Consider the following 26,561-nt stretch of genomic DNA (forward strand, 5'->3'; position numbering starts at 1 on the left):
TGAGATTTTATATAAAGATAACCGTAGTGAATGAACTGAATATGTTATGTTTTATATTTCTCTGGTATATTAAAGTCAGCAAAGAGATCATCCTCATCTCTCACATCTTCTGGGTTCCATTCCTGTTCTAAGTGTGTTCTAATGGTTCCTTCATTTGATCTGTCCAGCATCGTCCACTCTGTGATGTCACTGTCCATAATTAAATCATTCAAGTCCACTAACTCCACACACACACACACACACACACACACACACACACACACACACTCAGTAAGCGGAGCTGCTTTGATGCCTCAGAGCTGTGTTTAGTGCTCTGTGAGGTAAAGCAGTGAACATTAACCCATTAGAAATGACTAATTGATCTCTCACACTGTGCTGGGATTACAGTAATCTCACTGATCATTACTGCTGCCCACTCAGCCTTCAGCAGTTTAGCCCCGCCCATTCAGCCTACAGCTGTTTAGCTCCGCCCATCCAGACTGAAGTGTTTCAGCCTGGACTGCTCTTTGAATGGGGCACAATACAGGACAGCCAATCAAAACAGAGCTCATTTACATATATATATATATATATAGTAATCATATAAGCATGAATCGTGGCTGTTTTTGGTAGATGAAACCACACTGACGCTGTAAACGAATAAAACTGGGCGATGAGCCCTTTAATCCCGGAGACTGATGTTGTTGGTGATTATTATTGTTTGTAATAATGAGTGATGAATGTATGAAAGCTTTCTGCATCCTTTCCTTGTGTTTATATAGAGCTCCACTGTGCGTTTTAGTGTCCTTGGCATGGAAACCGTTGCTCGGGGCGACGGCATCAGCCCAGCTGCGTCCACCAGAGCTCAGAGTGGACCTGATAATCAGTTCAGCGGAATCAGCCTCAGCCAGTTAGTCTTCTAATAGACTTGATTATGTGCTTTCTGACACTGCGTGACGTAAAGGTCTGTAGACAGAGCTCAGCTGTACGTCTGTCCGCTGGGTGAAAGTCCGAGACACCTTCATATATATTAACCTTCAGTGTCAGAAAAGCAGAAAACACACTTTAACAGGAAACTCCAACAAAAGCTTCACAAAGATCTCACTGAGACGATGTTCTCCTTCAAACAGACACTAACATTCACACACAGCTGCCCAAACTCACCTGCATCACATGAGCATCTACAGCACCTAAGGAGGTATTTCAGAGGAGATTTGATACACGGTAATCTGCCTGCATAATGAAGGAGGGGTTAAAGTGACAAAACAGGAGTTTAAAAACTGATTAAAGCTCCAGAGAAACCTCACTGAGAAAAGGAGACGGACACATCAAACAAAGAAGCTGAACGATGGACTGACCACCCCAGAGTCCAGACCTCAACACCACTGAATGTGTTTGATTACTTCAGAAAATGATCAACCAGCTTCTAAGACTGAACTTTGGAGGTGTGTCTGCAGATTCTTTGAGGAACTGAAAGTGAGTCTCCTGTAAAGAATGGAAGCTGGAATAAAGGGAGAGAGTGACTCACTGAACAATCAGACAGCTGAGATTAGATTCAGCTGCTCAGGATTAAACATGTTTACAGTAACTTTTACTTTTGACGAAAAAATAAATGAGGAGTCCATGAGCTTTGGGTAACAGACAGACAGACAGACAGACAGGTAGATAGGTAAACAGACAGACAGATAGTCAGACAGACAGACAGACAGACAGACAGTCAGATAGATAGGTAAACAGACAGACAGATAGACAGGTAGATAGGTAAACAGACAGAAAGATAGTCAGACAGACAGACAGACAGATAGATAGATAGATAGATAGACAGACAGGCAGACTGACAGATAAACAGACAGACACACAAACAGACAGATAGATAAACAACAGACAGATAGATAAACAACAGACAGATAGATAAATGACAGACAGACAAACAGACAGATAGATAAACAGACAGACAGATAGATAAATGACAGACAGACAAACAGACAGATAGATAAACAGATAGTCAGACAAATAAACAAACAGACAGACAGACAGATAGATAGATAGATAAACAGACAGACAGACAGACAGATAGATAAACAGACAGACAGATAGATAGATAAACAGACAGACAGACAGATAAAACAGACAGACAGATAAACAGACAGACAGACAGACACAGATAAACAGACAGACAGACAGACACAGATAAACAGACAGACAGACAAACAGACAGATGGATAAACAGACAGACAGACAGATAAACAGACAGACAGATACATAGACAGACAGACAGATAAACAGACAGATAAACAGACAGATAGACAGATAACAGACAGATAAACAGACAGACAGACAGACAGATAAAGAGACAGACAGACAGATAAACAGACAGAAAGACAGACACAGATAAACAGACAGACAGACAGACAGACAGATAGATAAACAGACAGAGAGACAGACAGATAAACAGACAGATAAACAGACAGACAGATAAACAGACAGACAGACAGATAAACAGACAGACAGACAGACAGACAGACAGACAAACAGACAGACAGACAGACAGACAGATAAACAGACAGACAGACAGATAAACAGACAGACAGACAGACAGACATTTCCTCTTAAATATGTTTTCTGCTTTTCCTGATCCTGAAAAACGAATAATTTGTACTTGATAGCCGTTTTTGCTGAAACCTGAATGAATGAAGCTCTTTGACCGTTGCACAGTGTGTGCTTATGACAGTCTGTTAGCATGCAGTTAGCACTGTGCTAACCGTGGGAGTTTCAGCTAAAGCTCCAGTGCTAAACCTAAGGAAGCAGCCCTCAGACGCCGGACGCTCCAGGCTGATCAGCTCCGTTAGGCCTAAAGGAGGAGACGAGGTTTTCAGGCTGAACTGTCGCTTTAATCTGCAGAGCGCTCTGCAGTGGTTTACACTGTCCAGCTCTGAGCTGCTGACGCTGTAATGATGCGGTAACTCCCGATCAGGATGCGCCGGCTCTTCCGCTGCCTGAGGACTAAGATCAGAGTGATTATCCTCCTCCATCACCTGTCGGAGTTCCAGCCTGAGGCTCCCAGCAGAGACCAGCTGCTCAGAGCTGCCGGCCTGCTGAGCTGCTTCCTGTTTGCTCAGAGTAAATAATAAAACCTCCACACAGCTTCAGCCTGAATACACACATCACCCTTCAGCTGAGCTTTAAAGGCCACATCACGGAAAACTGATCACCGCTGATAGGAAAACACTGTTAAAGCTTCCCTACAGTCCGTACAGGAGAGCTCCTACAGCGCTCTCTTATAAAGACGGTTCCTCAAGGGTTCTTCAGTTCTGTATAGAACTATGAACACTCAAAAACCACTAGCATGATTAAATGGTTCTTCACATCGATGGAGAGTGAATTCACAGACATTCATACACACATACACACATTCATACACACATACACACATACACACATTCATACACACATACACACATACATTCATACACACATTCATACACACATACACACATACACACATTCATACACACATACACACATACATACACACATACACACATACACACATTCATACATACATTCATACACACATTCATACACACATACACACATACATACACACATACACACATACACACATACACACATTCATACACACATACACACATTCATACACACATACACACATACACACATTCATACACACATTCATATATACATTCATACACACATTCATACACACGTACACACATTCATACACACGTACACACATTCATACACACATACACACATACACACATTCATACACACATACATACACACATACACACATACATACACACATACACACATACACACATACATACACACATTCATACACACATACACACATACATACACACATTCATACACACATACATACACACATACACACATACACACATTCATACACACATACACACATACACACATTCATACACACATACATACACACATACACACATACATACACACATACACACATTCATACACACATACATACACACATACACACATTCATACACATACATTAAAGTTTAAAAACATTTCTTATAGCAATTCTTGTAACATTACAGTTCATACTGTATAATCTACATTCTGAATAACTTCTTATAATAAATTAATATTCGACTTTTATCTCTCTCTGTATCTCTATCTCTCTCTCACTCTCTCTTTGTATCTCTATCTCTCTCTGTATCTCTCTCTCTGTATCTCTCTCTCACTCTCTCTCTCTTTGTATCTCTCTCTCTCTGTATCTCTCTCTCTGTATCTCTATCTTTATCTCTCACTCTCCCTCTCAGTATCTCTCTTTATCTCTCACTCTCTCTCTCAGTATCTCTATCTTTATCTCTCACTCTCTCTCTCAGTATCTCTATCTTTATCTCTCACTCTCTCTGTATCTCTATCTTTATCTCTCACTCTCTCTGTATCTCTATCTTTACCTCTCACTCTCTCTCTTTGTATCTCTCTCTCTGTGTGTATCTCTCTCTCTGTATCTCTATCTTTATCTCTCACTCTCTCTGTATCTCTATCTTTACCTCTCTCTCTCTCTCTCTGTATCTCTATCTTTACCTCTCTCTCTCTCTCTGTATCTCTCTCTCTCACGCTCTCTCTGTATCTCTCTCTCTCTCTCTCTCTCTCTCTCTCTCTCTCTCTCTCTCTCTCTTTATCCTGATCAGAGGTCTTTTTTCCCCTCAGTGTTTTTTCTGTTTTATATAAATGATAATTAAATAATTAAAGCCAGACTCTGAAAGGATGACGCTGACCTTTCAGCTGAATCCCCGTCAGCGTCATGGAAACACATTTACTGCCCACATTTAGTGAGGAAATAAAAGGCAGTGAGTGGACGTTATCGAAGCATTTGGTGACTCACCTGCTGCTGACCTTTCAGCAGGACTGAGAGCCAGCAGGTCAGTCAGTGGTCACTCAGACTCAGAAACCAGCTCAGACCTGCAGGTCAGCGGTGTTCTGACCTTCACTCTGCACTGACCACCAGATTAAAGTCCCAGGCAGAGAACCACATGGCAGAACACTGCTGTGTAATTATTACCTCCTACTCTGGTAAATAAATAGTAGAACACCCTTCAACAAAGGTCACGACCCCTGAGGGTGAGTGTACCATTACCTACACTGAGATTAGAGTTTGTAGGAAATGAGGTCAGTGAGAATAATCTGGTGGTTACATCACTTATAATGACATTCAGTGAAGTAAACGCTCATAGACCAGCCTTCTGACCAATCAGAGACAGCCTTCTGACCAATCAGGGACAGCCTTCTAACCAATCAGGGACAGCCTTCTAACCAATCAGGGACAGCCTTCTGACCAGTCAGGGACAGTCTTCTGACCAATTGAGGACAGTCTTCTGACCAATCAGAGACAGCCTTATGTCCAATCAGGGCTGAGCTTCTGACCAATCAGAGTGTCCTGTGCTGTGAAGAGTGAGTGTGTAATATTAGACTGTGAGGGTGTTTTTCTCAGTTGGTCTCCAGAAGCAGAGCAGAAATGAGCCTGAAGGACACTGTAGGTAATAACAGCATTGTGGGTAATAACAGTATTCTGGGTAATAGTAGCTGTTGAGGCTGGTTGCTATGGAGACGCACTCTCAGGCTTTAAGTGTGTGTTTGTGTGAATAAACAGAGTGGAGCTCACTGACATAGTGATGAAGTTCAGACCATCAGAGGGAGCGAGGCACCCACCGAGTACCACAATAACAATAATAATAATAATAATAATAATAATACACTTAAAACACTGTGTCCACTCACTGTCCACTCTATTATACACTCCTACCTTGTCAGTCCACCTTGTAGATATAAAGCCAGAGACGATAGCTCATCTGCTGCTGCACAGTTTGTGTTGGTCATCCTCTAGTCCTTCATCAGTGGTCACAGGACGCTGCCCACAGGACGCTGTTGGCTGGATATTTCTGGTTGGTGGACTATTCTCAGTCCAGCAGTGACACTGAGGTGTTTAAAACTCCAGCAGCACTGCTGTGACTGATCCACTCAGACCAGCGCAACACACACTAACACATCACCACCACGTCAGTGTTACTGCAGTGCTGAGAATGACCCACCACCTAAATAGTACCTGCTCTGTGAGGGTCCATGGGGGTCCTGACCACTGAAGAACAGGGTAAAAGGGGGCTAACAAAGTATCAGAGAAACAGATGGACTACAGTCTGTAACTGTAGAACTATAGAGTGAAACTATGCGGTCAGTGGAGCTTTTATGGAACTTCAATCTTCAAAGGTCCCATGTCTCGGTCAGATACGTCCTAAGTGCTGTCCCACTTTGAAAGAGCGTGCGGCTGAGAACGCGGCCTTCTATTGGCCGAATTCTGATGATGCACCAATACATCCTCTCCACCCTGAGTTCCCATGAGCCCTTGCATTGCCAGCGACTATGATAAAGAAGCAGAGCCAGGTCAGAGGGATGGCGGGAGAATTCGTTTTTAAATGTATGTTTCCCACATTTGTTATGATATTAATACCAGTTTATCATATAAATGGCTGTAAAGGATGTTTATTCTTTCATCTACGACGTACTTTAATGCTGCATACGACATCGACGACCTGAGGATTAAAATAACCTGGGTTATTACTACTGCTCATTTTATAGCACAGGATTAATATAACCTGGGTTATTTCTCCTTCTCATTTTATAGCACAGGATTAATATAACCTGGGTTATTTCTCCTTCTCATTTTATAGCACAGGATTAATATAACCTGGGTTATTTCTCCTTCTCATTTTATAGCACAGGATTAATATAACCTGGGTTATTTCTACTTCTCATTTTATAGCACAGGATTAATATAACCTGGGTTATTTCTACTTCTCATTTTATAGCACAGGATTAATATAACCTGGGTTATTTCTCCTTCTCATTTTATAGCACAGGATTAATATAACCTGGGTTATTTCTACTTCTCATTTTATAGCACAGGATTAATATAACCTGGGTTATTTTTCCTTCTCATTTTATAGCACAGGATTAATATAACCTGGGTTATTTCTACTTCACATTTTATAGCACAGGATTAATATAACCTGGGTTATTTCTCCTTCTCATTTTATAGCACAGGATTAATATAACCTGGGATATTTCTCCTTCTCATTTTATAGCACAGGATTAATATAACCTGGGTTATTTCTACTTCTCATTTTATAGCACAGGATTAATATAACCTGGGTTATTTCTACTTCTCATTTTATAGCACAGGATTAATATAACCTGGGTTATTTCTCCTTCTCATTTTATAGCACAGGATTAATATAACCTGGGTTATTTCTACTTCTCATTTTATAGCACAGGATTAATATAACCTGGGTTATTTTTCCTTCTCATTTTATAGCACAGGATTAATATAACCTGGGTTATTTCTACTTCTCATTTTATAGCACAGGATTAATATAACCTGGGTTATTTCTACTTCTCATTTTATAGCACAGGATTAATATAACCTGGGTTATTTCTCCTTCTCATTTTATAGCACAGGATTAATATAACCTGGGATATTTCTCCTTCTCATTTTATAGCACAGGATTAATATAACCTGGGTTATTTCTCCTTCTCATCTTATAGCACAGGATTAATATAACCTGGGTTATTTCTCCTTCTCATTTTATAGCACAGGATTAATATAACCCCAAACATTCATTTCTCTCTGTCACAGTGATGCCTCACACACACACACACACACACACACACACACACACTCACACACACACACTCACACACACACACTCACACACACACACACACACACACTCACACACACACACATTCACACACACACACAGACACACACACACACTCACACACACACACACACACTCACACACACACACTCACACACACACACACACACACCACTCACACACACTCACACACACACACACACACTCACACACACACTCACACACACTCACACACACACACACACACTCACACACACTCACACACACACACACACACACACTCACACACACACACACAGTGGATAAAGTCACCTTCACACTCGTGCAGCATTAGCCGTTAGCAGGACTGAAATACAGAAGCCAGAGGCCATAAAGCACACAGCCTCTCTCAGACTGTCTGAGGTCACTATCTGATCTGAGTGTGGGAAACACTCTGAGCTACAGAGCACTGGAGTCTGAGTTTATTAAAATAATAAAATAATTAGAATAGAAAACCAAAAAGATGAACAGGTGAAAAACCTCATCACTGTAATTATGTGTACATTCATCATCATTTCTCTACACGTGACATTTATTAAAAACTAATATTAGATTTTATAGTGTAACTTATGATGAAGAGACTGAGACCAAGTTCAAAGGGTGTGGAGATCGAGACGAGCCAGAGTCCAAATGATGTTGAGATCAGACGAGATGTTGAGACACAGATGAGATTTAATCTAAACGATGTTGAGATCAGACAAGATTGAGTCCCAATGATGTTGAGATCAGATGAGATTGAGTCTAAATGATGTTGAGATCAGACAAGATGTTGAGACAGAGATGAGATTGAGTCTAAACGATGTTGAGATCAGATGAGATCGAGTCTAAATGATGTTGAGATCAGACGAGATTGGGTCTAAATGATGTTGAGATCAGATGAGATTGAGTCTAAATGATGTTGAGATCAGACGAGATCGAGTCTAAATGAGGTTGAGATCAGACAAGATTGAGTCTAAATGATGTTGAGATGGAGACGAGATTGAGTCTAAATGTTCCTGAGATCAGACGAGATTGAGTCCAAATGATGTTGAGATCAGACGAGATCGAGTCTAAATGATGTTGAGATCAAATGAGATCAAGTCTAAATGATGTTGAGATGGAGACGAGATTGAGTCTAAATGTTCCTGAGATCAGACGAGATTGAGTCCAAATGATGTTGAGATCAGACGAGATCGAGTCTAAATGATGTTGAGATCAAATGAGATCAAGTCTAAATGATGTTGAGATCAGACGAGATCGAGTCTAAATGATGTTGAGATCAAATGAGATCGAGTCTAAATGATGTTGAGATCAGACGAGATCGAGTCTAAATGATGTTGAGACGGAGACGAGATTGAGTCTTAATGATGTTGAGATCAGACGAGATTGAGTCTACATCATGTTGAGATCAGACAAGATTGAGTCTAAATGATGTTGAGACCAGACGAGATCGAGTCTAAATGATGTTGAGATCAGACGAGATTGAGTCTACATCATGTTGAGATCAGACGAGATTGGGTCTAAATGATGTTGAGACGGAGACGAGATTGAGTCTAAATGATGTTGAGATCAGACGAGATTGAGTCTAAATGATGTTGAGACCAGATGAGATCGAGTCTAAATGATGTTGAGATCAGACGAGATCAGGTCTAAATGATGTTGAGATCAGACGAGATTTAGTCTAAATGATGTTGAGACCAGACGAGATCGAGTCTAAATGATGTTGAGATCAGACGAGATCAGGTCTAAATGATGTTGAGATCAGACGAGATTGAGTCTAAATGATGTTGATACGGAGACAAGATCAAGTCTAAATGATGTTGAGATCAGACAAGATCAGGTCTAAGTGATGTTGAGATCAGACGAGATCAGGTCTAAGTGATGTTGATACAGAGACGAGATTGAGTCTAAAAGATGTTGAGATCAGACGAGATTGAGTCTAAATGATGTTGAGATCAGACAGAAATGAATTCTGGCTGTGTTTGTGATGGTGATGTTCTCAGTGCTACAGGCTCTACAGGCTCTACAGGCTCTAAAGGCTCTAAAGGCTCTAAAAGGCTCACGACAAGCTGAGAGAGCTGCTGGAACAGAGCCTGCAGAGTCAGTCGAGGCATGAAGGACAGATTTAATACCACATTGACTCCGGCGCTGCTTCAGAGCCGTATATGACACCACGGAGTCATTAGAACAGAGTCTATTACACAGAACTGCAGTGTAATAAAGCTGTAATGCAGGCCTGGTGGTGCGTAAAGGCCACCGCACCGTACGAGACGCACAGAGCTGGATTTAGTGACTCTGGGGCTCTAGATCGGACTGAGGCCCCCTGATGTACATCTTTAAATTAGCGATGCAGCTGCAGGATATGGGGCCATGTGAAATAATATTTAATCCAGCTGGTACATCTGATATTCCTCATTGATCTAAGAACATTATGCGGTTATTTAACTCTCAGTTTCTGGACTTTACCTGTTTTAAGTTACTGCAGTAACTGTAATGATCTCACCATGTTTGGAGATAATTTTGCTTGTTTTAAAAAATCATGCTTGAAATAATCAGCACTGTCTCTCAAATTATTTGGTATCACAAACGTTTAGTGCTTCCCTGCTTTACTTACAGACCGTAATCTGATTTTCCCTCTCATGAAGAACCTCCTCTCCATAATGTAGATCAGTGGTCACCAGATTTAACTAGAGTAAGATCATTTCACTTAACAAGAGATCATTTTTTGCAGAGTATAAAGAACCTTGAGCACTCAAAGATCCATTTCATGCTGAACTGGTGACAGAGTTCTGCAGATCAATGGAGAATGTAGTGCATATGGTTCTCTGCAGAAGCTTTTTGAAAATGGTTCTCTATGGCAACTAAAATGGTTCTTCTATTGTTACAAGCTTGACATTGTAACAGTCACAGAACCCATTTTGGTGCTATATAGAACCGAATACGACACATTATCCTTTAATCTGCTTTAAGCTGTACTGACTCCACACACCCCGTCTCGCCTCCAGGCTTTTATTTTACTGTTCTGTTTAAAACATTCGGTTATGAAAAGGTACAAATACGAACTTTTCACCTGGAAACACTTATTTAAGGTTCACAATCAGACCTTAGAACCACTGTTGGAGCTTTGAGGAACATTTACACTGTTTGGACCTCGATGAACGATAATTTTGTAGAACTTCATTCTAGATATTAATTTATAAAACATTCCAGATATTAATTTTATTAGAACTTCATTCTGGATATTAATTTTATTAGAACTTAAGTCTAAATATTAATTCTATTAGAACCTCATTCTAGATATTAATTTATAAAACATTCCAGATATTAATTTTATTAGAACTTCATTCTGGATATTAATTTTATTAGAACTTAAGTCTAGATATTAATTCTATTAGAACCTCATTCTAGATATTAATTTATAGAACTTCATTCTGGATATTAATTCTATTAGAACTTAAGTCTAGATATTAATTCTATTAGAACCTCATTCTAGATATTAATTTATAGAACTTCATTCTGGATATTAATTCTATTAGAACTTAAGTCTAGATATTAATTCTATTAGAACTTCATTCTGGATATTAATTTTATTAGAACTTAAGTCTAGATATTAATTCTATTAGAACCTCATTCTAGATATTGATTTATAGAACTTCATTCTGGATATTAATTCTATTAGAACTTCATTCTGGATATTAATTCTATTAGAACTTCATTCTGGATATTAATTTTATTAGAATTGTTAGATGTCAGTTTTATCAGAACGTATTTGACTGTATGTTTTCCCGCTGTAGCTCCTCGTGTCCGCCAGAGGGCGCTCTCTCCGCAGGTGCACTAACAGGTGAACTCCAGCAGATGGCGGTTTAGGACTGCAGCTGCGGCGCAGAGAGCGCGCGCGACTCTGGGACTAAATTTGAAAGAAATAATGAGCCCAGATGTGAAGTTTGATGGAGGTGCGCGCGGGTGCAGTGATGGGGATCTGACAGGTGAGTCGCGGTGCTGTGTGTGAGTGTGGAGCGGCCGTGAGCGCGCGCGGGGTTCGGCTCCAAAGATGGAGGAGAGAAAGGAGGTGGGGGAAGGGAGAGGGAGCGCGAGACTGAGCTGGACCAGTGATGGAGATGAAGATCTCACAGCACTGCAGAGCTCCACTGCACCGCTGCCGGCCTCCAGCTGCAGTGAGAAGGCACAGTGCAGACACGCGCCGCTCCACCTTAAACGCTGCAGCAGTTACGTTCCGGCGCCTCAGGCGCTGCAGTGCAGCTGCTGCAGCGTTTAAGGTGGACCGGAGAGTTCCTGTGAGAGGCAGCTGTGTAGCAGAGCCGTGCGAGGAGGGAGACGCTGCTGAGTGACCACTGAATGTCCTCACTGTCCTTAGATCCGTGTCTCCTCATTGTATCTGCACAGCGAGAGGTGGTACCACTTTAGAACGGTTCTCCAAGGGTTCTTCAGTGAAGCCAGTGATTGGATACAGAAACCTGACAAGCTCTTAAATACACAGATTGTACTTTACATGGTCAACATGTTTATTTTCTACAGTCCAGAAACCAAATATAGCAGCAAATCAACTCCAATAACTTTTTTAGGCAGATTTGTTTTACATTTTAATGTATGTGTAAGTTTTCAACACATTTCATCATCATGTGTCGCATAAAAGTCTCCAAAACTGATAGAAACAGACTTGAACCAACACAAAAGACATTACAGTGACTTTAATCACACCAGAATAAACACAGCAAGAAAACAAACAAACTAAAATGTCTTTCTAAAAGGTCATATAAATAAATATGTATTATTATTGGTTGGGGTGGAGAGGGCAGTAAAACATTAGAGAAGAAGAGAACATGAATGAAGTTATTAATTACATTTTTATTAAGTCTATTCATTTTTATTAATTCTATTAAGTTATTAATTAATTAAGTTATTAATTAAATTGATTAAAACTTTTTAATTAAGTTTTTTATAACTTTTTAAAGTTATTTTTTTATTAAGTCTGTTACAGATTTATTAATTCTATTAAGTTATTAATTAAATAAATAATTATCATCATAAAGACACACTGGAGTTTCAGTCTAGCTGTGGCGATAGCCAATCTGATAATCAATAACTCTGAGCAATTAAATACAGAATGCAAACAACACAGTGTTACTTAAACAATAACAATTTACAACAATAATAATGAAACAGTGATGATATCTCTTAATTAGTGTACATATAATTGTCTAATTAATCTAATCAAAGTCAATGTTTATAGAATTTTGGACAGATGATCGTTTTAGTATTTCATAACACACAGTGTGATCCGACAGCGCCGGTGGAAACGCTTATATTCTGCATTCTTCTCTGATTTAATATTGTTTTTTGTTACAAATTCTATCAGCATAACAATTTAATGAAAAGCAGAATCTTTGAAATTTGAACATGAATTTCAGAATTTCCCTGTATTTGGTGGGGTTTCCCTCTTCTGCTTTAATGACAGCGTGCACTCGGGCTGCATGAGCTCCACTAGTTTGTGTAAAAGTGTCTGATCCTCCTGAGAGTCTGATCACGAGCTGCACTAGAGGAGATCAGACTAAAAAACACTGAGCTTTTAGTACGAAGAATTTCAGAATTTCAAATATTTATTTGTTTTCTCCTAAACTTTTCTTTGTGTTAAATATTTCAAAACTTTCTGTCGTTTATTTCCAGGATTAAATGAAATCAGTCCCAGATTCTCAGTGCGCTGTCAGACTGCCGGACTGAGTGTGTATTTATTTATTCGTGATCAGAATCCGAGTGTTCGTTCACTGAGTCACAGATATTCGGGGAGTTTCTCTCACGCAGCTGTCAACATAAAATTAAAGCCAGTAAAACACACACAGAGAGGAGTGTAAGCGTCTGAGAGTCTGAGACTGTTTTCATTTACTGCTGGAGATAAACAGCTGAACATTGTAGAAGTTTGAGAAGTTCAAACAAAGGAAAGGTATGAAAACAGAAACACTGTAGATTCTGCTCTGTGTCTCTGGTCAGACTGAAGTGTGTGGAGTTGGTCGTTTGAGCTGTTTGTACTAAAAGCTCAGAGTGTTTTTAGTCTACGCACTTCTATAATCTAAGAATAGCTCAACTGATTCGCACTGAAGTCCCTGTAGTTACTGAATAATAAGCCTTAGAATGTAAACAGCCTGAGATTTTAAGGGGTTAAAGCAAAAGAAGGACACACCACCAAATACTGGGAAATTCTGAAATTGTTAAATGTGTTAAATTATGTTAAAATTTCGAAGATTCTGCTTTTCAGTCTAATTGTTATGCTGACAGTAGAATTTCTAATGAAAAACTGTATATAATTAGAAAAGAATGCAGGACAGAAGCACTTTAACTATTGCTCTCAGACGTTTGGACCCCATCCCCACTGTGTGTGCCTGACTTAAATAAATATCAGCACTGTCCCCAAAAATGTATCACCATTTTTTCTGTTTTAATGTTTTCATCATTTGATCTCAGCTGCTGTCCTTTATATTGTCTTAAACTTTCATGATGAATGGACCAATAGAAACGCTCCATAATCACGTGGAACAAAAGCTGTTTGTATTAACTTACATTAAAAGTTAAGAATGTTATTCCGATGTTATTCCGCTCTTCTGTAAAGTTACCATGTTGGGAAGTCTTGTTTTTTTTTTTTTTGGATGGCAACGATACATTAATACCTGCAGCTGTAGTTATTAATGTACTTAATGTAGGCGTTGAGTAAAACAGTAAATATATTTATAAAGTTTAGTGATAAAACTGTCCATAGTGCAGCGGAGTGGGCGATAACTGCCTGAGGGACGTGAGATCCGGTGATCCAGGCTGGTTCTCAGGTAGTTTTCAGGCGGTTCTCGGGTGGTTCTCAGGTAGTTTTCAGGTGGTTCTCGGGTGGTTCTCAGGTAGTTTTCAGATGTTCTCAGGGGGTTCTAGGATTGTTTTCAGATGGTTCTTGGGTGGTTCTCGGGTAGTTTTCAGGTGGTTCTCGGGTGGTTCTCAGGTAGTTTTCAGGTGGTTCTCGGGTAGTTTTCAGGTGGTTCTCGGGTGGTTCTTAGGTAGTTTACAGGTGGTTCTCGGGTGGTTCTCAGGTAGTTTTCAGATGTTCTCAGGGGGTTCTAGGATTGTTTTCAGATGGTTCTCGGGTGGTTCTCAGGTAGTTTTCAGGTGGTTCTCGGGTAGTTTTCAGGTGGTTCTCGGGTGGTTCTTAGGTAGTTTTCAGGTGGTTCTCAGGTGGTTCTTGGGTAGTTTTCAGGTGGTTCTCGGGTGGTTCTTAGGTCGTTTTCAGGTGGTTCTCAGGTGGTTCTTGGGTAGTTTTCAGGTGGTTCTCGGGTGGTTCTTGGGTAGTTTTTGGGTGGTTCTCAGGAGGTTCTCAGGAGGAGTTCAGGTGGTTCTCAGGAGGTTCTCAGGTGGTGCTTGAGTAGTTTTCAGGTGGTTCTCAGGTGTTTCTCAAGTGGTTCTCAGGAGGTTCTTAGGTGGTTTTTGAGTAGTTTTCAGGTTGTTCTTAGGAGGTTCTCAGGTCGTTTTTGCGTAGTTTTTGGGTGGTTCTCAGGTGGTTCTCAGGTGGTTGCCTGCATCTTGGCAGGCGCAGTAGTTGGGTCCTCTGCATGTTCTGTTGTTTTCCAATGGAACGACACCTCAGGCACATCACAGTCTCCTCCAGCCACCCGGAGGAGCTTTCTGCCCTTCACCTCTCCATCTTCATCTGGACCTTCCTCAGTCCAGGAGGGTTCTCTTGGTGTTGTTTTTGTTCTTGTCTTCAGTGGTGTTCTGGGTTTTCAGCCTCAGTAATAGTCTGTAAAGTTTCCTCATATTTTAACTTCTTCAGTTACACCAACGATTAGCTGAGTGCAGCCAAGAGCTACTCACACGAGGCCGTACAGAGATGGAACGTGTGCTGAAGTGTTCAGTAGTCAGTACTAAATAAACTTTTTAATGGTAGAACTTCAAATAAAATAGATACTGTTATAAAAATATAGATGATATAAACAGTAATGAAACAGAGGAGTTCAGCAGTTAGGCTAACTCCCCCGGCTCACTGCTGCACTGTTACAGCCCAGTATTAAACAGTCTACAGCCTGGCGGTTGGGAACCTCTGCTTTAAAGAACCAGTGTGAAGAACCTACACATAATGTAAAGGTTCTTTATAAATTAGTGTCTGATGCACAACTTCTAAAATCCTAAGAGAATTCTAAAACAGGCCGTGTCTCAGACTTAACCAAGGTCTTTACAGAATGTCTTGTCTTTTTGCTGTGAGGGAGAAATGTTGTTGTTTACAGAACTAGATTATTAATCAGAGGTTCAGCTGTGAGAAAAACACTCACACTCACCAAATCACCGCCGTTCACTGTGCATGTGGACTTTGGTTTGAACATGTTTGAAAACATCTCTGGTCACTCTGGAACTGCAGTAGATCTGAAGAATAAAAACCTGTTTTTTCTTTCACACCAGATTACTGATCGAGCTCTAAACCCTCAGATTCTGGAAATTTCAGATGTCAGAAGGAGCAAAATAGGGTTAATATCAATCTAAAAAACACAGAGTATGTCGGGCTCAGAGGTTTTTCCTAGAACCATATTTCCAATACAAGAACTGATGTAAGGAAATCTGTTCCCACCAGTACATCTAAAAACTGTTGACTTAGTATCTCAAAATAATGGCATAATGACTTATTATGCACTCTTGGGCATAGGCACTAAGTAGTGGGGGGTGTTGTGGGGCATGGGAGCATTTCTGGTGTGTTCAAATATTATTGACTGCTGGGCCTTTCATATAATTATCTAAAATGTCTTTGTGCTGTAGCTTTAACATCACCCTTCACTGGAACTGAGGGGCCCAAACCCTGAAAAACAGCCCAGCCCATCATCCCTCCTCCACCAAACTCTACTGTTGGCTCTGCATTCCGGTAGGTAACGTTCTCCTGACCTCCACCAAACCCAGATTCATCATCAGACTGACAGATAGTGAAGCTGATTCATCACTCCAGAGAACACGGTTCCACTGATCCAGAGTCCAGTGGTGGCGCTTTACACCACTCCAGCCGACGCTTGGCATTGTGCATAGTGATCTTAGGCTTGTGTGCAGCTGCTCAGCCATGGAGACCCATTTTGTGAAGGTCCTGATGTGCACTTCTTGTGCTGATGTTGCTTCCAGATGCAGTTTGGAGCTCTATAGTGAGGGATACAACAGAGGAGAGATGATTTTTAAAGCACTTCATGATCCCACTCTGTCAGTTTCTGTGGTCTACCTCTTTGTGACTGACCTGTTGTTGCTTATTTCAAATAATAGCACTTACAGTGGACAGGGGCAGATCTAGCAGGGCAGAGATTTCCCACTGACATGTGGCAGAGGTGGCATCCTATGACAGTGCCATGTTTGAAGTCACTGAGCTCTCCAGTGCACCTCATTCTACTGCCAGTGTTTGTCTATGGAGACTGCAGGACTTTGTCCTTGACTTTATACACCTGTTAGCAATGGGTGTGGCTGAAACACCTGAACTCAATAATTAGGAGGGGTGTCCCATTACTTTTGGCCATACAGTGTATCTGGAATTTAGTCTGTTTTTATAGATAGCAGTGTGTTGTGACAATGATGCCTGAATTATGGCTAATAAACCTCAGTAACCCTTACGTCTGTATGCCTTCCACAGCACCTCTAATGCTTCCAGGCGGTGGTGGAACCGTGGTCACTCTGTTCATCTCAGAAGACAGTGCATAACTGTAAATGTAAGAGAAACAGAGAGAGCAGATTTTCTTTCTCTCTGTTTAATTAAATTGCCCACTGTGATGCTGTTAAAGGGTCCAGCAGAGTGACCTCATCACTGACTGTGACAGCCTCATACAGCCTGCCTGAGTCAGAGGGAGGACAGAAAAGTGAGAGTATGGTGAAGCTGCTTTATTACAAATGAACAGATGCTCTCATGACTCTTCTGCTCTTTTCCTGTCTGTTTGCCCTGTTTACACTTGATAGGAACATCTGCTGTGATCAGATCATCGTCCAATCAAGACACCGTACATTCATACTTTTCAAATTTACCTTGATATTGACGTAGTCATTGTTTCTCATTCTCCAATATCATCGTAAGTGTGTTCTTAAGTGTGTTCCTGAGAAAGGTCCTAAGAAAGATTCGTGTCGTGTTCTTAAAGCGCAGAACTGTTCTCACCTTTGTGCTCTTGAGTGTGTGTAGATTCTGATCTTACCTGAGAACAAATCTCAGATAGGAGAACATTGGTGAGTCAGAGTCTTCGTCAGAACTGCATAAGAAGAAATTTCTTCTTAAGGACAGTTGAGTCATTGACTGACAGACCGACCGATGAACAGACTGACAGACTGACTGATGGACTGACTGACTGAATTACTGGCTGGCTGACTCACTGACTGCCTGTCTGAATGACTGACATTCTGAGTCACTGACTGCCTGTGTCACTGACAGACTGACTAAATCTCTGACGACTGACTGACCATCTGACTGAATCACTGGCTGACTGACTAATGGACTGATTTTCTGATTTTTACTGAGTCACTAATTGACTAAATGACTGACTGACAGACTGAATAATTAATGGAGTGGGTCACTGACTGAATGATGGACTGAAAGACTGACTGACTGAGTCACTGACAGACTGATAGACTAAATGACTGATTGACTGAATAACTGACTGACTGACTGACAGGGTCATTGACAGTCACTGACTGACAGACTGAATAACTGGCTAACTGACTGAGTCACTGACTGACTAACAGACTAAATAACTGACTGAGCTACGGACTGAATAACTGGCTGACTGACTGAATTACTCACTGACTGAGTCACTGACTGACTGAATAACTGACTGATTGACTGACGGAATAACTGACTGACTGACTTAATAACTCACTGACTGACAGACTGACTGAATAACTGACTGATTGACTGATGGAATAACTGACTGACTGACTTAATAACTCACTGACTGACAGACTGACTGAATAACTGACTGGTTGATCTGAATTACTGCCTAACTTAATCACTGACTGGCTTACGGACGGAATTCCTGACTGACTGGATAACTGACTGAGTCACTGACTGAATGACAGACTGAATCACTGACTGACTGATAGACTGAATAACTGACTGACTGAGTCACTGACTGACTGATGGACTGAATCACTGACTGACTGACAGTCACAGCCTGACCCACTGATAGACTGGAATAACTGACTGATGGACTGAATCACTGACTGACTGACAGTCACAGCCTGACCCACTGATAGACTGGAATAACTGACTGATTGACAGTCACAGCCTGACTGGCTGCGTCCAATGCCGCATAATACAATACTATGACTTGTTTTGGGAGCAAAATTTTAGTGGTATTTGTGGCGATGAGTGATTTTGCATCACAGACTTCCAGAATGAACCAGTCTTGCGTGTGAGATCAAGTTCACCTTTGGTGACGTTTGCTTCATTGACCAATATCGCTGCTGCTTTGGCAGTGTTGATATGTAGAGCAGCAGATTAAAGACTGTATAGTCACACTTTCAGTCAAGGCTGTATTTTTATCTTTACTTTTCTAAGTTTACTGTTTCAGGCAACAGAGCTAGCTTGGTAACTGCACTGTTATCTACACTACATATCAGTGGGCAGCACTATGTTGTGGCCAGTATATCTGATATAATTGCGTTCAATTTTGTGTTTTCAGTGTGGGTAGTTAAGTTATCCAGCTTGCCAACTGCAATGTTACCTTCTTGGCTAACTACAGCTGCACACAAATCACCCCCTGCTGCCATCCACACCAGATATCAACACTTTTTGATACAACTCAGTGTGCAGCACATTAGTGCTATGAGTGTTCAGTTATCTGATATAATCTGGCTGTAGTGAAGCTGACAAATAATAGAAGAAAGCAGAAACAGGTCATTCTACAGAAACGGCGTTTACAGATATATTACACTTCAAAAACACTTTGGGTTACAATTTATTTATATTTTCAAATAAAACAATAAGTTATTTTGACAATTACACCTTTGTTCAGCATCAATTTAGTAATATTGGTTTTTAAATCAATTATCTAGAATTCCAGGCACCACAGAAGAGCTCGTCCTCACAGTCATGTGTGAAGGCTGAGGCCATATTTTGAAGAAAAAACACATTTTTCTGCAATTTTAACTACAATAATCTATACATGACTATGAAACATATGATTTACATATCATAAAGAAAACAAAGGCCAAATAAATATTATAAAATATATAATGAAAGTTCCCCAGGAGTCGTGTCACTGGTGTTACTGCGCAACAAAAAATCTCTTATTTTGAAATAAAAGTCACACTGATGACATCACTCGACTTCCTTTTACCTGTTTTCTGAGGATCTATGAAGAAAAGCTCATGGTGAGTCCACTGTGTCTTTCAGTTATCAGAGATTTTCTCATTCAGCTCATGATTTCATATGAAGCTTTTAGCTGAAGTCACTGGTGTGACCGACTTTATTCTGAGGTAACTGTGAAAAAACACAATACAAATGGATTAAATTCCATATTTTAGTGGATATTCCCTGACTGACAACATGTGGTTTGATGTTCTGTAGCAGTTATTCTGTAAAATGCATTGTTCATTAAAAATGTCTTTGGTGTTTCCTTTATTATGTGGAACACTAATGAGGATCAGTAACACCAGTGACTCCTATGGACAGATAGAGAAGTGGACGTTTCTGTAGACTGACCCAAACACATTCATCGAAACACACCATGGAGTCTTACACTAACTATGACTGAATAATGGGTGAAATAGAGCGATCAGAGCTCGAGCTGTCTGAGTTCTGTTAGAGGTCAGGATTCAGTTGTTTGGTGTGGACTTGAGGATTCAGTGTTCACACCTGTCGAAACTGACCAACCTAAAGAAAACGTTCGATAGTTCAGCACCAAACAAGCAGGAGTGAAAGTGCCCAGAGTTACCGAGAAAGAAAACACAGCAGGTTAGTGGAGGTTTAATAAGCAGCCACATCTAAAGAAGCACAGCCTGAAGAAAGACAGTTTAACAGTAAGCCTGTGTTTAAATACATGGTCACCTGAAGCTCACCTGTCTGATGAGAAGGTGGGAACGACTCTGAAAGCTGTGGATGATGTTAGACTGTGAATGAAGCCAGACTGGCCCCATTGTGTTCACTGCCCAGCCTTTATTGTTCATTATTATAAAACCCCGCTGAGGAGCGTCTGCTCAGAGAGAGGGATCCGCATTGCTCTGCCTTTGTGGAGGATCATTATGATGAGTGCTGTCATATGGACTCTGACTCCTCCTGACCGTCTGGACAGTGTTTCTCCAGAATGTTCTATCTTCTTTTTGTTTCTTATTGACTCGTTCCTGGTTCCTCTGATTGTGTCCATCCATCTTGTTGCTGGTGATCCGCCTCCTTTTTTATGGTCAACTGTTCTAAGCATCATTGTCTTTTGGTTCTTCTCCAAAATCAGGGCTTCAGTTTGGTAATCTGGGCTTTAGACGAGAAGTAAGGCCTGATTTGTTTGAGGGTCCGGTTGCTTGTTTTCTTTGCTGTCCGAGATTCTCACAAAAGTCTTGCCAACACCAGTTTACAGTTCAAAGGCGTCTGTTTTTGCCTGTTCTGCTTTTTATTGTCCAGCTTTTACATCCATAAAGAACCACAGTGAAGACCACAGCCTGGACAGTTCTGATCTTATTTTGTAAAGACAAGTCTTTACATTTGGAGATGTTTGTAAGCTGCTTCATCCTTGTTCTGCCGAGTGCCTCAGTTATTAATAATTGATCCAAATAGTCAAAGCTGTCCACCATTTCCGCATCTTCTCCATCAGTGGAGTCACAGCCTTTGTTTTCTTCATATAGAGCTGAACTCTTTTATGATCTATGCAGTTGTTAATGCTCTTTAATTAAAAATGATTCCCATCATACACTCTGAATAGAGAGTACTGCACTGGAATGTATCACCATAATGATAAAATAAGGTCATATCATCACAGGGGAAGCCTCTGGGCCTTTAACGAGTGGCAGTGATTTCTGGGAATGATTTTTCATTCCTGAATGGAAACAAAAGGGTCAAACACAGAGTGGAAAATGATCCAATCAGGACTGTTTCCTCTGTGGTATGTAGATAGATACAGCCGACAGGTGAGAATCCTAATAGGGAAAGAGGGGAAAAGGGCGGAGCACAGGAACCAAAAACAAAAGCACATGGCTACAGCGCAGAGGAGGAAACAGGCTCACTCAGAGGGATGAAAGGGAAACTGTGACACACGCTCAGTAATAGAGATCAGCACAGTTTCACACTCCATTAATTCTGTGTTAAAGACGATTTAATTCTCGGCTGGAACTGCAGAGAACCAAAGCGTCCGTATGGCTCCTTATGCTGCAGTTTGGTTGTGATCAGATGTCACTGGCTTATGCAAATAATACAAAGGCACATTTAAAGCGATAGTTTAAAAATTCAGGACTGTGATCAGGACTGTGTGGATGCATAATTACATTCATGGTGTTATGAGGCAAAATAGTCCCCAAAGAAAATGTATTATTTCAGATTTTCCACTATTTTCATCATCAACATTCCATATAAACTCAGAAGACTCGTGTAGGTTCACTGGTGGTTCTGGATAGTAAATAAAATGTCTATATTTGTGTTGTAGTCATGGCGACCCCTGGTTCCTATCACCACCACTGTAAAGACATCTGAACCGTTTCACACCAAACTATGCTGAATAGTGATTTCATTATTTGGACATTTAAAGACATTGGTGGAATCCTGTCTTCAGAGAGCAGCGTAACCCTGCACTTGAATTTAAATGTTGCTATTTGTGGCCCACCATGAGAATTTATGAGCAAAATAATCTGTCTCTCCAGCTATTCCCCTTCAAGATACGTCATCAGGAGGGGGTTTCCCAGAATTCAGATCAGACAATCTCACTCCACAGGGACTGCAGCATTGCAGTAGGAGGAGAGTAAACATGTTTACAACAGATATACCAATGCTTACATTTTTCATTTTTGCTGGAGTGTCCCTTTAAACCTTCACACCAGCTCAGACGTGTCCCCTACAGCCACAGTCATCACACAGAAACAGAACTAAAACACATTTCACACTTTATTACCCAGCGTTACACCCAGCACTGCAAGAGCTCTGTGTCTGTGTGAGATCTCCAGTGTTTAACATGCATGACTTGCACTCCAGACAGCAGGCGTTTCCATGGCAACTCTTGTAGGTCATAAGCTGCAGGTTAGATTTGATTGGCTGAGAGGACAAACACACACACACACACACACACACACACACACACACACACAGATATTACATTTTTTATTCTGGTCCACAATTTAAAATACAAAGTCAAAAAGGTCCAAACTTAGCAATCGTTACATAACAGCACAGTACAAAACAGTACAACACAGTACAGTGTACAGTATGTGATGCTACAATGTACAGTACAGTACAATACAATATGGGACAGATCAGTACAATACAGTATAGTACAGTACAGTACAATATTATATAGTACAGTACAATAAATACAGTACAACACAGTACAATGCAGTATAATACAATACAGTATAGTGCAGTAGAGTACAATACAACAGTACAGAACAACACAATATGGCACAATATAGTATAGTACAGTACAGTATAGTATATTATAGTACAATACAGTATAGTACAATGCAACAGTACGCTATAGTATAATACAATACAGTATAGTATATTATAGTACAGTGCAGTGCATTACTATACGATATAGCACAGTGCAGTACAGTATGATAGTGCAATACAATAGAATACAGTATAATAGGGTACGACACAGAACAGCATGGATACTTTTAAATAAAGCATCTTTTTCATGCTGAACTTAATTTTAAGACCAGGTTTATATTTTATGCCTAGCACAAAGCAGGTATGAACTCAAATTCTAGACCATTTCCAGGCTGTTACTATTCAACAGCTTTGTGCTAGGCATAAAATATCAACCTGAAACGACCCAGTTCATTGCCTGAGCTGCACACTGCGCCACCACACCGAGACGTTTTACTGCTGCAGCTCCGGTCTCTCACTGGACCAGCCTCACTGACCTGTAACCTATGTGCATCATCAGTACATGATTATCTAACTACACTACAAAACATTACATGAAATAACACGTATCACAAGACTTGGAATGACTGAGCTGTCAGGTGTCTGCAAATAAAATTAATTATTTAAATATTTCTTAAAAATGAAGGTACCAGGAAGGGTTCTTTGGTGATACCTTAGAAGATCCGCTTTTTGCTCCCTATAGAACTTTTCAATAGGTGGTTCTTTAGAGAACCGTGTTTGTAAGTGAGATGTGAGTGTGAGGAACACATTTAACTTCAAGGAAACTCCACACAGTGTAAAGGTTCTAGGAAGAGCCCTTACGTTAGTAAAGAACCTTGTGGTCAGAAGCTCTGTGAGTTTGGTGGGCGTGGCTGTGCACTGAGCTCCTGAATCTTATACACTGTATCTGTAATGTTTATCTATCAGTCTGCCTCTCTGACTCTATCACTTAATTCATTTGTGAGTGAAGTTACTTTTGTTTAGTAACACAGGTTGCTTAGCAACTGTCATTGTTTTCACATGGATGTACATCGCTAAGGCTGGTTTTACACAGTGAACCTTTCATGCAACTTCAGGAAACTAAATTGCACTCGAGTTGCATAGTGTAAAGCATCCTTTGAAACTTAGCCATAGCAGTTTCAACCTCGTGAAGCGTCTTTCATGAGCCAATCAGAATGCTGATAACGCATCCTGTGATGGTGTCAAACAACATACAATGTGTGGACAAAAGTATTGGGACGCCCCTCCTAATTATTGAGTTCAGGTGTTTCAGCGACACCCATTGCTAAGAGGTGGATAAAGTTAAGCACATAGCCTTACAGTCTCCATAGACAAACACTGGCAGTAGAGGGTCGTACTGATGAGCTCAGTGGCTTTAAACATGGCTCTGTCATAGGATGCCACCTCTGCCACGAGTCAGACATTTCTGTCCTGCTAGATCTGCGCGACAACTGTAAGTGCTATTACTGTGAAATGGAAACATCAACAGTTTAGCTACGAAGCAGTAGACCACACAAACTCACAGAGTGGGGCTGCGAAGTGCTGAAGAGCACAGTGTCTGTCCTCACAGTGTCTGTCCTCACAGTGTCTATCCTCACAGTGTCTACTCACTAAAGAGTCCCAAACCGCCTCTGGAAGCGACATCAGCAAAAGAACTGCACGTTAGGAGCTTCACAAAATGGGTTTCCATGGCTGAGCAGCTGCACACAAGCCTAAGATCACTAAGCACAATGCCAAGCGTCAGCTGGAGTGGAGTAAAGCGCCGCCACTGGACTCTGGAGCAGTGAAACGTATTCTGTGTAGTGAATCAGCTTCTCTATCTGTCAGTCTGATGGACGAGTCTGGGTTTGGCGAATGCCAGGAGAACGTTACCTGCCTGACTGCACTGTGCAGCTGTAGAGTTTGGTGGAGGAGGGATGATGATATGGGGCTGTTTTTCAGGGGTTGGTCTAGAACCCTTAGTTCCAGTGAAGGGAAATCTTAATGCTTCAGCAGAACAAGACATTTTGGACAGTTGTACACTTCCAACTTTGTGGAACAGTTTGGGGAAGAACCTTTCCTGTTCCAGCATGACTGAGCCCCAGTGACCAAAGCAGCTCCATAAAGGCCTGACTGGGTGAGTTTGGGGTGGAAGAACTTGACTGGTCCTCACAGAGCCCTGACCTCAACCCCATCACACACCTTTGGGATGAACTAGAACGGAGATTGCGAGCCAGACCCTCTCGTCCAACATCAGTGTCTGACCTCACAAATGCTCTTCCCAATACTTTTGTCCAAGTAGTCTACATTCAATCGATTAACTTCACATAAATTAAATAAAAGATGCCTTACTGGGTGGTTGAGTCCTCCTTTTAAACCATCCAGTAAACCACCTTCAGTTTTGTTTTCTTGTCCACTGATCCAGTGAAGTTTTTTCACCAATCCAGTGAAGTCATGTTAAAGGTTGTTGTTTAATGTGATCATGTGATGCATCATCAAACAGCCAATGAGCTGACTTGTATTTGCTCATCCAATAATCCAGTAAAATCAATAGTTTGTAAGTATGTCGCTCAACATGATCACATGATGCGTTACTGGTGTTTTGATTGGCTGTTTCATGAAACCTGTGATGAAGTGGAGATGCTTGCAGCTGTTGCGGCTGAGTTTCAAATGAGTTGCAGAACACGTTACATTATGCAACTCGGCCGCAACAGCTGCAAGCATCTCCACTTCGCCACAGGTTTCAGGCCTGCTGGTGCAGCTGACCCCGGCATGTAGTTTCTGCTCGGACCCTGTTTTGGTTTCTGTATTTGATCTCCACTGGATGGATGAAATCTCCTTTTCCTGGTCTTGGCGGTGGTCCAGCCGTGGATCACTGTGTGAACAGTGAGGCAGTGATGAGTGTGTTTTTCTCCCTCCGTCTCGGACTCTCAGAGCGCTCTGTCAGGGAGTCATCGCTGCAGCAGGACAGGCTAACAGTTAATAAGCTTGTCCAGCTCTGCAGGAAGCTGCCTTCAAACTGATTAGGCAACAATTTCCACCAGGACAGAGACATTACACCCCCAACCTCCAACAAATCCTCTCCAAAATAGCCCTGCTAATACTGCCCACCTACTCGCCTCCCCTCAGAGGTGATAAACACTTCTCACTTTGGAGCTTCGGCTTTTATTTTGGACCAAAAGGATCCAAAAAGAGAAGAACAGACTCACGCAAGCTGCACTTCCTATATGGTTTCTTATTGGAATTTTCTGTTCCACCTTAATTTGCCATTCCATTGTCTGTTTTGTTGGCTTCTCATT

General features: G+C 41.1%; 1 protein-coding gene across 1 annotated transcript in view; it reads left to right on the plus strand.

The window, feature by feature from the left end:
- Positions 1–11,655: 11,655 nt before the first annotated feature.
- LOC118804792 (cohesin subunit SA-1-like) overlaps positions 11,656–26,561 on the plus strand; it is a 52,883-nt gene continuing 37,977 nt past the window's right edge. The window contains exon 1 of the mRNA XM_036565442.1: positions 11,656–11,710. The gene's annotated coding sequence lies outside the window, so the exon portion shown is untranslated. The remainder of the gene's footprint in view (positions 11,711–26,561) is intronic.

Source organism: Colossoma macropomum, unplaced genomic scaffold, assembly GCF_904425465.1.
Source record: "Colossoma macropomum unplaced genomic scaffold, Colossoma_macropomum, whole genome shotgun sequence".
NCBI lineage: Eukaryota > Metazoa > Chordata > Actinopteri > Characiformes > Serrasalmidae > Colossoma > Colossoma macropomum.